Source organism: Palaemon carinicauda, chromosome 12 (assembly GCF_036898095.1).
Source record: "Palaemon carinicauda isolate YSFRI2023 chromosome 12, ASM3689809v2, whole genome shotgun sequence".
Lineage (NCBI taxonomy): Eukaryota > Metazoa > Arthropoda > Malacostraca > Decapoda > Palaemonidae > Palaemon > Palaemon carinicauda.
The window spans coordinates 105,713,776-105,728,775 of NC_090736.1; the positions used below are offsets into that span (position 1 = coordinate 105,713,776).

The following is a 15,000-nucleotide window of genomic DNA, read 5'->3' on the forward strand; positions in this document are numbered from 1 at the left end:
GCAAAAGGTTTTTCATAATTCTGACTATCCTTTGAATTCTTTCCTGAAGGTACCATAAATTTCATAGTACTAGGTATATAACTAAATATACCAATTGTACCTTATCCACTACATAGTATTATAGAAGTTTTATTCCATATCTTATTCCATTGTGGATTAATCTTGTTAATTAGTTAGTTTAATTGGTAGAACTTCAAAGTACAAGGTTGCAGAGAATTTTTTCATGTTCAATATGTTGACATAATTCTGCCTCTATTATTTATGAATGATAGATCTACTGCTATTTGTCTTAGGATACTTTATATTTTTGTTACTTCTCATATATAGTTTATTTTCATATTACCTTTCTTCACTGGGGGGTTTTCCCTTCTTGGGCCCTTGCGATTCAACAACAACAACAACAACAACATCAACAACAATAATAATAATAATAATAATAATAATAATAATAATAATAATAATAATAATAATAATAATAATAATAATAATAATAATAATCACATGTTTCAGACATCTGATAATGAATATTGCCTAAATCTACTAGAGTCTACGGTCCATCGCCTCCCACTTTGCAAATGCTAACTACGTGGTAAATGATGGAAAGTACAATTTTGTTGATCCAGAGTCGGGATTTAGATCTGTGTCACGTCCAAACTTTCAAGTTTTTTTTTCCTAAGCATAATATTTATCCTTTGTTAAAATTTTGTTAAGAACAGAGGTTTAGATATTTTTTTTACATAATCTTTAAAATTGTGAAAAAAATGTAAATCTGGATATAGGATCGAGATCCGGTACCCGGGTCATCTCCAAAACTAAATGAATTTGCCCATGGCTGCAGACCTATTGAAAATCCATCTGTTTGTTTTAATCCTTATATTCAAAATGTTTAAAAAAAAAAAATAAATGCTGGATATAGATTCCGCATGGGAATTATCTAAAAAATTTCGTGGATTCACCTGTCTGTCTTCGGTGAAAAATTTATCGAAATCCGCCAAGTAGTTTCAGCGTAACCCTGTCCACGGTCACACATATAGGGAGACAAATGGATAGATAAATCAATGAATAAATAATCCTTTCCACAGACACACACAGAAAACGAATAAATAAATGAACTGACGCAATTTTATAACCTCCTTGGTGGAGGTAACAACAACAACAACAACAACAACAACAACAACAATAATAATAATAATAATAATAATAATAATACACAAGACACATATTTAAAAATAAAACATGTTATAATTCATGTCATACTTTGTTTTTTTTTAAGTAACGTTATCATAAATCTTATAACTTTCCTATAAGAGTCACTAAATAGAGTTTTTAATTTCAATTGTTATATGTAATTTTATTATTGAACAATCAGCCTTCTGGCTTCTTTTATAATTCTACCACCATAAGGATTACAATGAAATGCAACTCAAGATGTTCTCATTGTTTTCTCTCCTATGATATTCTGGATATATCATTATTATTAATTATTATTATTATTATTATTATTATTATTATTATTATTATTATTATTTATTATTATTATTATTATTAATAATAATGATAATAATAACAATTATTATTATTATTATTATTATTATTATTATTATTATTATCATTAGTAGTAAGTAGTAGTATAGTAGTATTAGTAGTAGTAGTAGTAGTAGTAGTTTCCGGGTATGTTAATTGGTCATTAGATACCTCTATCTGGTTATATTACCAGTTTTCCTTTGCCTTCACATTCACCGATTAGTCAGTCCTATTCTTTTCACATTCTTCTGTGCTCTTATGAGCCTGGCAACACTGACATTACCAAACAAATTTTCTTCCTCAAAGGTTCAAATTCTTTATTTTAATTGTTCAGTGGCTACTTTCTTCTTGGTATGCGTAGAAGAGATCGGTAACTATGGTAAGCAGTTCTTCTAGTTAGTAGAAGGCACTCCACAATCATTGTTCTCTAGTAATTGGTAGTGCCATAGCCTCTGACCTTGCTCTTCTACTGTCTTGCCGTAGATTAACACTTGCTTGACGATTCACTCGGGCACACTATTCTATCATATTTCTCCTTCTTTGTGTTATATAGTTTATATATGAAAGATTTATTGAAATATTGTTACTCTACATTATTTTTTTTTTCATTATTCATTACTACTCTTGTAGAGTAGTTATTTCCTTATTTCCTTTCCTCACTGGGCTATTTTTTATATGTTTTGACCCCTAGAGCTTATATTATCCTACTTTATTAACTAGTGCGGTAGGTCAGCTAATAATAATAATAATAATAATAATAATAATAATAATAATAATAATAATAATAATAATAGGCAACATCGTCTTTCCGAATATTATTGCCAATATCTTCAAAATGAGAGTAATAATAAAGAATATTAATATTTTTCCAAATTATTTAAACCTGGACAATAAAATTACTCACGTCTTTTTTTGGGGGTGGGGGTGGGGGATTGGGGAAGGGGACATTTTGTAAATCATTCGATTTTCTCTGATTCGATTTACCTTGCTTTTTGACTTGGCCTTAATTATTACTGGATTGTTGGAACAGGAAGATGTGTTGTTTTGTACAGTGGATTCAATACTTCCATATCGTATGTGTAAAAGCAACATTGCCAGTTTCTAGTTATTAGGTTGAAATAATATCACCATCATAACCAAAGTATTATACATTTGATAACTCTAACTTGACGGTGCACAAGATACCAAATCTCTTGACAGCCATTCAGGCTAATTTTAAATTTTAGAGAATGACCAAAATTTAAACTTGGACAAAAATCCACATCTTTCTGGTATTATATGAATTCCACAAATTTTTTACATTTCCTTCATCAACCATATCTCAGAATAACATTGAATTCATTTTGTACAACAACGCATTATAGTAAAGAAAATGCAATAGGTAAATAGAGTCCAATTGAGAGATATGGAGTAATAGCGAAAAGAAGTTATCTGAGTATAATGCTTAATTATTCGTGTAAAAAAGATAACTCAGAAACTTTATATGCAATTTATTAGCTTATTTTTTCTTAATTATGATAACAAAAACGGTTGTATCATAACAACGACTCTGACTAAAAAATATTCTTTTCCCCTTTTTATCACAATTCGTACACTGTAAAATACAGTAGTTATGCGGTGCTGAGACAGAGTAATGCAGCTCAGTAAAAGTTTAATTTCTCTGATCTGGAATTGTATTCTACTTTGTGCTTTAATTGTTTTAATACACCTTAAAGACTTTCAATCATTCTTACGGGCTGATTTTTGTTGTCATAAACAGCAGGGTAACCCTCTCTGAAGGACATCCATGAATCATTTTATCATGTTCGTTCAAATAAAAAAAAAGAAAAAAAATATGTCGAATATGCACTTAAAGACATTTGAATTCTTAATACGTGGCCAACTTCAAATGGACATGTTGTTGTAAACTTTGCAGACAAAAAGATCAACGAAGAAGCACTAACCAAAATTCAAACCATGGTTGTCGACACCGAAGCAAGGGTAATTGAGAAACTAAAACCGAATGTGATAATTTGTGATATATACAATGATGAAGATGAAGTAGTAAATGCTTGATTCCAATAATTCGCTACCTGGACCATATTCAACACACAGAAGAGAAGTTAAGTCTTGATCTCAAGAAAATTGATGTAGGTGGGACTACCAACAACTTGTTGGAGTGTGATTCTGAAGTTTGAAGGCTATTCATGATGATGGTAACAAAGTTATGTTGCGATGGGGTACTTATAACATAAGTGATACTTACATTATGGTCCCTTGTTATGACTGTTAGAGGTATGGTCATTTTGAAAAAGATTGCAAGTTTAAGACTGATGATAAAGTTTACAGGAAAGGTTCAGAAAAATATTATAGATAACAATGTAATTTGCAACATTTAAAATGTATGCTGAAGACAAGATTCATTCTGTGAGAAATGTTCAGGAAAACAATGCATCAATAAACTTAATTCGCATCTTTTAAAATGTATAAACTGCACAAATTAAAACAAAATGACCACATAGTGATTTCAAGAAATAGCAAAGTTTATGATTTAAAATTGAGAACACTAGCAAAAAAACATTGACCATGGATATTTATGAAGTCATAATCTGGGGCTACACAGTCTGTTAGTAAAAATAACTTTTCACATATGAGAACTGATAAATGAGAAATACTTGGACATACTTTTAATATCTGAAACATGGTTAAATAACTTGGACAGGGTTAAGATCGCTGAAATGACAACCAAACCCCACAAGCTTTCTTTCATATTACGAAGGAGAACAGGTCTTGTGGGGGGCGGGAATGGGCTCTTCATTCATATGGGTATTTAAATCACAAGATGTTAAAGAGAAGTAGTCTACAAAGCTTTGGATTTATAGAAATAAGCTATGTACACAAAAACCAAAATGAATATCCATTTTAACGGTTTACAAACCTTCGAGAACAAATTAGGGTATTTTCTTTGATGAATTCAGTGTAATTATTCAGATGATTATCATTGGTAAAAAATAATTACTTATATGTGGAGACTTCAATCTTTGATGGATGACGCATTAACTCTTGATATTTAAGCAGTTATTGAGCTGTTAGAACCATATTATTCCGTGAATGATGTTTACTGTGCAATTACATTGAATGGTCATACTATGGAATGAATAGCATTGTATCTGATATAAAGAAAGAAGAGAAGTACACTATCGCTCCAGTGCATAAACTTATTATGTTTAGACTAGCTCTACAGAAACAAACAATGGTGAAGAAAATAATGAAGAAGTTAAAAGGAAAATAAATAATTGTACGAGCTTTCCCTACCATCATGATAACCAACGTTTTATGGGCGTTGTGTGTGTTGACTGCCTCAAGACCATATATAATAGGGTGAGTAAAATTGGATATGAAACCCTGTGTCCACTGATGGAAAACACTATAATTGGCATGGACCGATCGCCTAAGTTTGATGGGGGGGAATTTAGACAAAAAGAGGGAAATAGGCGTAAGGAATGTGGAATCGGTTAAAAACTTTAAGTAGGTTGCTGTGCCCTAATTGGTAGCGTCTCTGCCTGGCGTTTACCAGTCGGGGTTGAAGTCCTGCTCAAACTCGTTAGTGCCATTAGTGTCTGAAAACTTATCATCCTTGTGAGCTAAGGTTGAGGGGTTTGGGGGAGCCTATACGTCTATCTGCTGAATCAACTACAGCCACTGCCTGACCCTCCCTGTTGCTAGTTTGGGTGGCGAGGATGCTTGGGCGCTGATCATATAATATATGGTCAGTCTCTAGGGCATTTTCCTGCTTGCTAGGCCAATGTCACTGTCCCTTGCATCCGCCATTCATGAGTGACCTTTAAACGTTTAAACATGGGTAAAACACAAAACTGCAATATGGCATTATAATGACCTACTAAGAAGGAAAAATAAAAAGAAAAAAAAACGATTACTATAAGAGGAAGTTCCGCGATGCAGCAACAAACATAAGCAAGTTATATCGTATCCTGAATGGTATAAAGGGAAATGTGAATAAAAATAGGATACCAGAGGGGGACAGTGACCAATATCAAAGAGAATTGCTATATATAATACTATGAAGAAAACGTGTTAAAACGAAACTAGTTAAAGATTCTTTGAAATTATTAGAACCTAGATATATGTCAACTGTAGGCTATATATCCTTTAAATATGCCGTCCCGAGATTTTACAATAAGCTCACACTAGACATTCAAAAAGTTGAAAATATTAAAGTTTTCAAGATGAAACGGAAACTTTTCGTAGTCTCTAAGTGTTTTGATATTGGGGATTCGAAAATAAACGAGCAATATGCGGTGTAATGTGTTGAATGCATTCGAACGAACATGATAAAATGATTGTGGATGTCCTTTAGAGAGGGTTCCCACTGCGGTTTATGACCAAAATAATCAGCCCGTTAAGAATGATGGAAAGCTTTGTCTCTAAGGTGTATTAAAACAATTAAAGCAAAGTAGAATACAATTCCAGATCAGAGAAATTATACTTTTACTGAGCTGCATTACTCTGTCTCAGCAATGCATTACTATTTTACATTCGGGACAACCAGCCTTCATGTGCTTTTATTTCTCTCTTTAATCTCTCCATGAATTTTCCAATATTTTTTTCAAGGATTTCACAGTTCAGAAGTATAAGCTAAAACACAGCACTTGGCGAGAATTCAAACAGAGCTCCGCGAAACATGTCTTCACTTGTTAACGTCTCCTTGCTCAATCTGATAACTATCGGTTCTTGTGGTTTATTTTGATATTGTGTTAAAGTATCTATTTTTCTTACCATTTTAAAAAACAACTTTACTTTTTTTTGGCCTAGACTAGACATAAAATCTAGATTAGGAACGGTTATTTTCTTGTTATCACAGCCAACATGGGTAGTTTGTTATATATGATTAGTATAAAGGCTATTTAGCTTTTTTTTTTTTTTTTTTTTATAAAAATAGTTAGTGAGAAAATCTATGTTATTTATTGTTATTTTAAAAACTTTGAAGATTTGTAGGATACAGGACAAGCATGATAAATGATTTTAAGGCTTATGTAGAAATAATTATAATATCAATAAAACCAGCATCATAATAATAATAATAATAATAATAATAATAAATAATAATAATAATAATAATATGTCGTTATCTAATTTTTAACGCTAAATTTTTTTTGGGCAGTTTATGAGTGCCTTAAATTACTATCTCTCTCTCTCTCTCTCTCTCTCTCTCTCTCTGTAATATATATATATATATATATATAGATGTATATATATATATATATATATACGCAGCTTCAATCTAGTCATATATATTTGAAAAACGATCTCTCTATGAATATGACCCGCTTGTTATATTTTTTTTTCAGAATTTAATAAAAAAAAAAATTTCCTGTCACCTTACCGAAAAAGAAAAAGGATTAGCGGAAGCTTCTATCTAAATGTAAATTAACTAGGAATTTTTGAAGCAAAATTCTGGAATAATTTTACTTTAAAAATCTTTTTTTGGGGAATGGGGGTTAAATGTTATTTTGGTATATACAGATCACTTCATTGCACGTCATATATATGAATGACTAATCGAAAGATATAAAAAATTATTTCAAATTAGGTATTTATGTTTTTGCAATATTAACCATATTTTTCCTATCGGATTTCAGTTTTGGTAAAAGTACCTAAACTGATTCTTGTGAAATAATGTAACATCATGTGTATGGGACAAAATCTAAATTCGATAATCAAAAGTCGGTTACGAGAAGGAGAAATAAGTGAAACCATGAACTGTGAAGGTTATTATACTTGCACATATTCAAACTCAATGATTTGCTTCTTATCTAGAGTTAGTATTGCCTATATAGTTTATATTATTTCTGTGTAATATTGATCATCCGGTCAGGACATTTGACCAAGGTTCACGTCTGATTATGTTTTATTGTATGACCGCAAACGCATAACACTCATGTTACTACTAATTTACCCTCATTTTAAGTTATATATATATATATATATATATATATACCACACAAATATATATATATATATATATATATATATTATCGATGGAAGACATAATGTGTATTTAAAGTTCAATATACACAGCTAAAATTATACAGGTAAATTTAGCAATCATACGAAAACGGAATAACCATGCATTACATATAAGATTTTACGCATTCTGGAGAAATTCATATTTAAAATACATTTTTTTAAGTCAAAGATTTTTATCATTTTCATTAAACGTGAAGACTATATTATACAAAGAGAAAATCAATACTTCTCATTGACACTATGAAATTACTCTCAAACACCAAGAAACAGAAAAGACAATTTCTTTCCATTATGCAAAGGGGTTGTTTACCTTTCATTCCCTAACCTGTTTACACAGCCCTCAGCCAGTTTCCAAATCAACGTTTCGAGTGCACTACAGTAATTGCTTGTTTGTGCTGTATTAACCTGTTTCTCAGCATGGCATCGTTTCTAGATTATATATATATATATATATATATATACACAATACAAATATATACACGCACACACACACCTATATATATATATATATATATATTTATAATTATACATATTTTTATTCATTTATTTATTTATATATATATAATATATATATATATGTCATCCTGATGGAAGTATACCAAGAGCATTACTGTATCTGTGGATTCTCAGATCGTGCCGTACTCTAAAGAAAGTATTTCCCAGTCAGCATAGATCTAGAGACCTAAGATGTTACCGTCATACATCATTTTCTTCTAAACATAAACCATGTTAGTGCTTCCTGCCTCTACAGGGAAGAGTCATACTAGACTTTGGAAAAAGTCTCGAGGTGTACATATACCTATGTATGAATAACAGACAAGCCAATATAGCGGTCTCACACTATATTATATGAAGCAAAGTTTGTAAAAGAACCGCTCGCGTCGATATGAAATGTCGACAAGTTTCTCAGTGTGCCGTTCTATATTACTGGATTGGACAAAGGTTTATATCCGAATAGGAAGAAATTTGTATATCCACCACCCGTCCCTATAGGGCATGAAGTCCTCCCTACTAGGGGAAAGCATAAACCAATGAATGTTTGCTTGAAGTAAGGAACAATCTTTAGGATCATTCATGTTAAAATTATTCATAATTTAAAGTAATGCTAAACTATTTTCTAGTAAAATGACACAGACGAATGAGACGTAAGGTTCACAAGAACTAGTTTATTGACAATAAATAATAATGAAAATAGGTTAATCAGCAATTATACAAGTATAAGAAGTAGATAACCAACAAATAAGCATAAGGATCATAGTAAGCAGAAAAATTGTTTCATCTGAAAAGAAAGGATATATGCCCCACTTTTAATATTGAGATATTAAAATCACAAAAGTCTGTCTTACTATTCAATCACACTGGCGTTGGAAACACTTGGCACACGTGTCTGCGCTTATGCTTGGTTCACCTTTGTTTATGGAACAGTCAACGAGGACACCTTAGTGCCCTAACACTTAGTCTGTAGAACAGTCCGTGACTACACACCCACCCTTGAATTAATCGTCCAAATTAACTTCAATGTTCCTCACAGCATTAAACAGTAGGTTTGACGACACTACCTTCTGCTACCACAGACCTCTTCAGTTGCTCCACTTGCTTCGCATAGTGTCTAAAGAATACTCTGGAAGACTTCCAGCCAGTGTATGAGCGAAGATGTTCAAAATCCATGTTATTAAAGAAATTTATGGACGAGGCAACTTTTCTCGAATTATGACCTGCGGGTGTACTATCTGGATCCGCTCTGCGGAAAAAATAGATGATTTTCGCCCTTAGTTGTTTCAGAGATAAATTTGAGCCTGATGTTTCTCCCCTAAATAGCTGACCTCCCCCTAAAGTCTGATGTCCTACGAAGATAGACCTTTAGGCCTCCACTGGACATAGAGATGCCTCTTCTTTCAGAGGGCAGATTCTCCAGGGACCCCACCTGTTGGTGGGTAGCTCGTTCTTGGCAAGAAACGTTGGGTTCGGAAAAAGGTTTAGTTCTCCCCCATCTAAGAACTAAACATGACCTTCCTCTCTCGAGAGGGCTACTATTTCACTAACTCTAGCCCCCGAAGCGAGTGCAAACAGAAATATAACTTTTTGGGTCAAATCCTTTAAAGCACACTCCTCATTGTTCATCAGTGAAGCAAAATGAAGAACCTTATCCAGACCCCATGAAATGGGTTTCGGAAGTGCTGATGGTCTGAGCCTAGCACAGGCCTTCGGAATTTTGTTAAAAATGTCGTTAGAGAGGTCAACCTGGAAGGCATAGAGAATAGATCTTGTCAAGGCGGATTTACACGTTAATATTGTGTTGGCTGCTAAACCTTGACGATGGAGGTGGATGAAGAATGATAAGCAGAAGTCTGTCGAGATCTTTTATAGATTCTTCGCCTTGACAAAGGACACCCACTTTCTCCATGATGACTCATATTGTCTTCTGGTGGATTTGGACTTATATTCCTCTAAAAAGTCTATACTGTCTCTTGATATCCCGAAAGGTTTTCTCACTGCTAGGGAGAGAAAATCATGAGCTGCAGGTTCCGGGTTTTCTGTGATGAAGCGCAGACAGTCGACTTCTGAACTTGCTGAGTCAAAACTGGATCCGGTAGTGGTAGAAACTTCAGCTGTAGTTCTAATGCCAGAGGGAACCATACGCTGTTCGGCCACTTTTGAGCCACTACTGCCACTTTTCCCTTGAAAGATCTCAGTTTGTCAAGGACCCTCAGTAGAAGGTTGTGAGGAGGGAACAGGTAAATCCTGGACCATCTGTTCCTGTCGAGGGACAAAACGTCCACTGCTTCTGCTTAGGGGATCCTTGTATGGGGACACGTAGTGAGGTAACGTCTTGTTGTCTTTCGTTGCAAAGAGGTCTATCTGCAGTTCCGGGACTTGACGCAAGATGAAAGAGAATGATCCTGCATCTAGGGACCATTCTGACTTTATCGGCGTGAGCCTGGATAGAGCGTCCCGCCGTCACATTGCGAACTCCTTGAAGGTGAACTGCTGAAAAGTGCCATCTCTTCTTCTCCGCTAGCCGGAAGATGGCCAACATCACTTGGTTGATTTGAGGTGACCTCGATCCTTGTCAATTCAGGCATCTCACTATCACCTCGCTGTCTAGTACCAATCTTATGTGGATCGAGTGGCGAGGGGAGACTTTCTTCAATGAGAGAAGTACTGCCATGGCTTCCAGAAAGTTTATGTGAAATTTTTTGAATAGGTTGTACCAGGTTCCTTGGGCCTTCTTCTGGTGAGAATGACCTCCCCATCCTTCCTTCGAAGCGTGTGTATGAATAGTCATAGGGGGGGAGGTTGCTGAAGAATCACCGATTTCTTCAGTTGTTTGGCTTTGGACCTCGGCTTGAGAAGCATTCGCAGACGAGTCGGCAGTATTGGTCTTATCAGATCTCTTCGCGCGTATGATGCATATTTTCTCCAAACTCCGGTTGCATCCTTTAGCTGTGCTCTTAGCACTGGGTCTGTTACTGAGGCAAACTTGAGAGAGGCCAGCACTCTCTCCTGTTCACGTCTTGATATCCTTTTGGATTCCAGAAGTCTCTTAACAGAACCTGCTATTTCTATCCTCTTCTTTACAGGGATGGAAAGTTGGTGTGACAGTAAGTCCCATGTGGATTACCAGCCACTGAAACTTCTGAGATGGAGAAAGCCGAGACTTTTTTCTGTTGATCTTGAAACCTAGATGTTCCAGAAACTGGATCACCTGTTGGGAAGCTTGTAGGCACTCTGTCTTGGATGCTGCCCTCACCAGTCAGTCGTCCAGGTAGGCCACTACTTGGATTCCCTTTAGGCGTAATTGTTGGAGAGCTGCGTTCACAAGCTTCGTGAAGATTCTTGGGGATATGTTTAGCCCGAATGGAATGGCTCTGAAGGCGTAGAGTCTTCGTTGTAGCTTGAATCCTAGGTAGGAGGATAGGTGACGACTGATTGGAATGTGCCAATAAGCGTCTGACAAGTCTATGGAGATGGTAAATGCCCGCTTGGGTAGTAAGATCCTTATGTGTTGGAGTGTTAGCATCTTGAACTTTAGTTCACTATGAACTTGTTGAGAGGCGACAAGTCCAGAATGACTCTGAGTTTTTCTGAGTCTTTCTTTGGAACACAAAACAGCCCTCCTTGGAACTTGATGGACTTTACCCTTCGGGTTACTCTTTTCTCCAAGAGTTCTCGGGTGTATTCTTCCAGAATGGGGGTAGAGTGTTGGAAGAATTGTGGGAACGGAGGTGGAGTGCTGTACCAGCTCCAACCCAGTCGTTCTTGATTAGGCTATGGGCCCAGGGATCGAAGGTCCAACGATCCCGAAAAAGAGGAAGTCTCCCTCCTACCGGAAGCCTTTCACTTCTGCTGCTGTTGACCTGAGGCCTTGCCTCCTTGATCGCCTCCTCCCTTGAACCCCCTTCCCCTTGAGGGGCATCTAGACGAACCTCTGGCTGATCCCCTAGCTCTTGGAAGAAAGGTAGTAGACTGCCCTTCGAATGCTGGGTTAAATACCGGGGACTGCGTTGTCACGGCTTGGGGTACCAACTGGCACGTGGTCAGGGTTTGTGCCACCATCTTGGGCACTGCAGTCAAGGGAAGTTGCTGCTGTTGCTGTCTGTATGGCTTGGGTGGCCGAGAGGGTAGTCTAGGCTTCCAAGTCTTCCTTTTTGGTTGGGGACCCTCATCCGGGGATGACTTTCTTTTAAGAGATAGGCCCCACTTCTGGAGAAGGTTTCTATTTTCTGTGGCGGTCTTATCCACTACCTCTTCGACCGCTTCACTAGGGAAGAGGTCCTCACCCCAAATGCAAGAGGAGATTAATTTCCTTGGTTCATGCCTCACTGCAGCCGAGGCGAACATGAACTCCCTACAAGCTCTCCTAGCTTTGACGAAACTGTAGAGGTCCTTCGTCACTGTGGCCAGATGTGTTTTGGCCCCTACCATAAACATCTCTTGAGCTTTGGGGTCACTTGCCATCGTCTCCAGAGTCGTTTGTAGAGACATTGAAGCGGCAAGTCTTTTTTTTGTCTCTTGCTCCCTGCGCAAGAGAAAATCAGACAGCTTCGGGAGGTCTTCACCGAACTGACGTCCGGCAATATCGGTCTCCAACTTCCCGACTGAGAAGGTAAGATGGACGTCCTTCCAGTCTTTCTGGTCCATGGGTAAGGCCAAGGACAGAGGTTTACACTCCTCCAAGGAGGGACATGGTTTACCTGCCTCGACCGCTTTCAAAACAGCCTTAAATCCCTTTTCCATAAAGGGAAAGGCTCTGGTAGGAGAGGTCACAAAGGAAGGATGCTTCTTACTCAAAGCAGGTACCTTTGAGTTTGTGAAGCCCCTATTCTTCCATGAGCTTGACAGTATAGCTTGTGCTTTATTGTGGTAAAAAACTATGACCTCCTTCGGCTCCGTCTCTTCCTTTGAGGCTGGCTCCTTCCTAAGACGGACAGAGCAGTCATGGTACGACTCCTTGTTGGGCCAGAATTCCACTTCCTCGAAGGGAATTGAGCCCAACTTCTCCGAAATGACAATCTTTCCTATCGTCATAGGCATGTGCTCGGCATACCTCCAAAGATTGGCATCCGAGCACAAGGTAAGGTCCTTCACGTTGAGCTTCTTCTGGGGCCCACGTGATGCTGCAAGTCTTCGCATCTCCAACTTCATTGCAGCTTCCTTCTCATCATTCTTCTTCTGCATATGCTGAATCATTTCAACGATGGAAGAAAGAGTCCTTCCCAGATCTTCTGGGATAGCAGACGATGTTGAGGGAACAGGTTCCTGGGCCTGAACCTGAGTAACCAACCCCTCGTCAATTTCTTCCTCCTCAGTATCCGGAGCCTGGGTCAGCTCCTCTTCCTGGTCTTCTGCCAGAAGGTCCTTTTCGGTGTACAAAAAACACCTCAGACATCCTATCGTCCAGTTGGATGTCTTGTAGTGCGTCTGAGACTTCAGAATCCACCGGAATCTGAACCAGAGGTATCTCCGCTTGAGGCTGGGGAATCACTGCATCCGCTGATGACTTGGGGAAAAGGTAAGCCCTCATCTTCTCGCTTGGAAGATAGGGGACAGAAGTATTCTTCTGGAAGCCCCTCACCCAGGTTCGAACCTTTTCCCTCGCTGCGTCCCTTGACTCCGCCGACTTAGGGGCGTCAAACGCCTCGGTAATCAGGTTAGTGCATATCGTACATACCTGCGGGTCCCAATAACGGAGATCGCCTTTGGAGACTGCGCATGCTGCGTGCCTCCTTCACAACTCATGTTCACAGAAGTTCTTACTGAGGACGTTGCAGAACATACTCCCGCACTTCGGATGGTCCTACTGTAAAGAAAAGAAATTCCATGAGTATCAATTGAAAAACATATCACTGGATAACTAATGTTAAAATATATATAGCTTAAAATAACTAAGCTAGAAAGGAAAGAAGGAAAGACACACACTTGCATTTCCTGCTCAGCCAATTGCTGTAACATTCCAGATAATAAAATTTTATGGTTAATCTTATTCTGGAATAACCATCAAGTTATTTCCAAAGGAAAATGTAGGTGTAGCTCACACCAATATAAATAATTTTAATATACTAGATAGTTAACAAAGAAAGAACTCACTTTCTTCTTCTGTACGGTCTCACAAAAGGCTGTACATGACAACACAAGAATGTTGGAAAGACTTAGTGTTATAATATATTCTATACTCTAGTTTTCTCCATGCAGTATATACTATACTGTAAAAAATACTGGCTATTGTATATAATATAACGTGCCGGCCAGCACGTACCTAAAATTAGTTCCAAGGTATACTACCTTTAGACTACTGGGTGGAAGATCGCTGGTTCAAATATGTGTGCCGGCCGGCAGTGTCTGCGCCGGCAACTATAAACGCTAGCACCCCCGGCTGCCAGCCGCTAATCGTAGCGGCCGGCAGATCTTATGGTGAACTTCTGTTGCCGGCCGGCAGCAAAAGGGAACCAGAGAGCTTCCACCTGCCCGGCTGCCGGCCACTTGAGCCAACAGTCGGGCTAGGGTACAAAGACTAGAAGAGAAACAGATTGGATGTAAGGACATAAGACGGCACTACCTTACAGCCCTGCATCCAGAAAGAGTGAACATAAGGAAGGGGAGAATGTGAAATTCAGGCTTCCTTCTATCCAATGCCACCTGGCTCTACTTGACAGACATGGAAGTGAGACCAAGGGAGGTCTGGGGAACACTCTACAGAAGTTAGGCCTTTGCTGGCCGGCACAAACTTGCCGGCAGGCAAAGGACTGAGTCAACTCCACATCTTAACCTATACTAGGTACATATGTAGAACGACGGCCAAGAGATGTAACGGCTAGTCCATTACTAAGGATAGGGGGGAAAGGGAGAAGAGGGTCCTACAAACTCTGCTTTAGTAATAGATCAACTCGCGGCCAAGAAAGCTCATCCTAGCCTAGGGGTAATCATGGGAGGGAGGCTGGCAATACTTGC

The 15,000-nt window shown here is 37.7% G+C and overlaps 1 pseudogene; it reads right to left on the minus strand.

The window, feature by feature from the left end:
* LOC137650991 (uncharacterized) overlaps nt 1–15,000 on the minus strand; it is a 49,161-nt pseudogene that overhangs the window by 23,145 nt on the left and 11,016 nt on the right.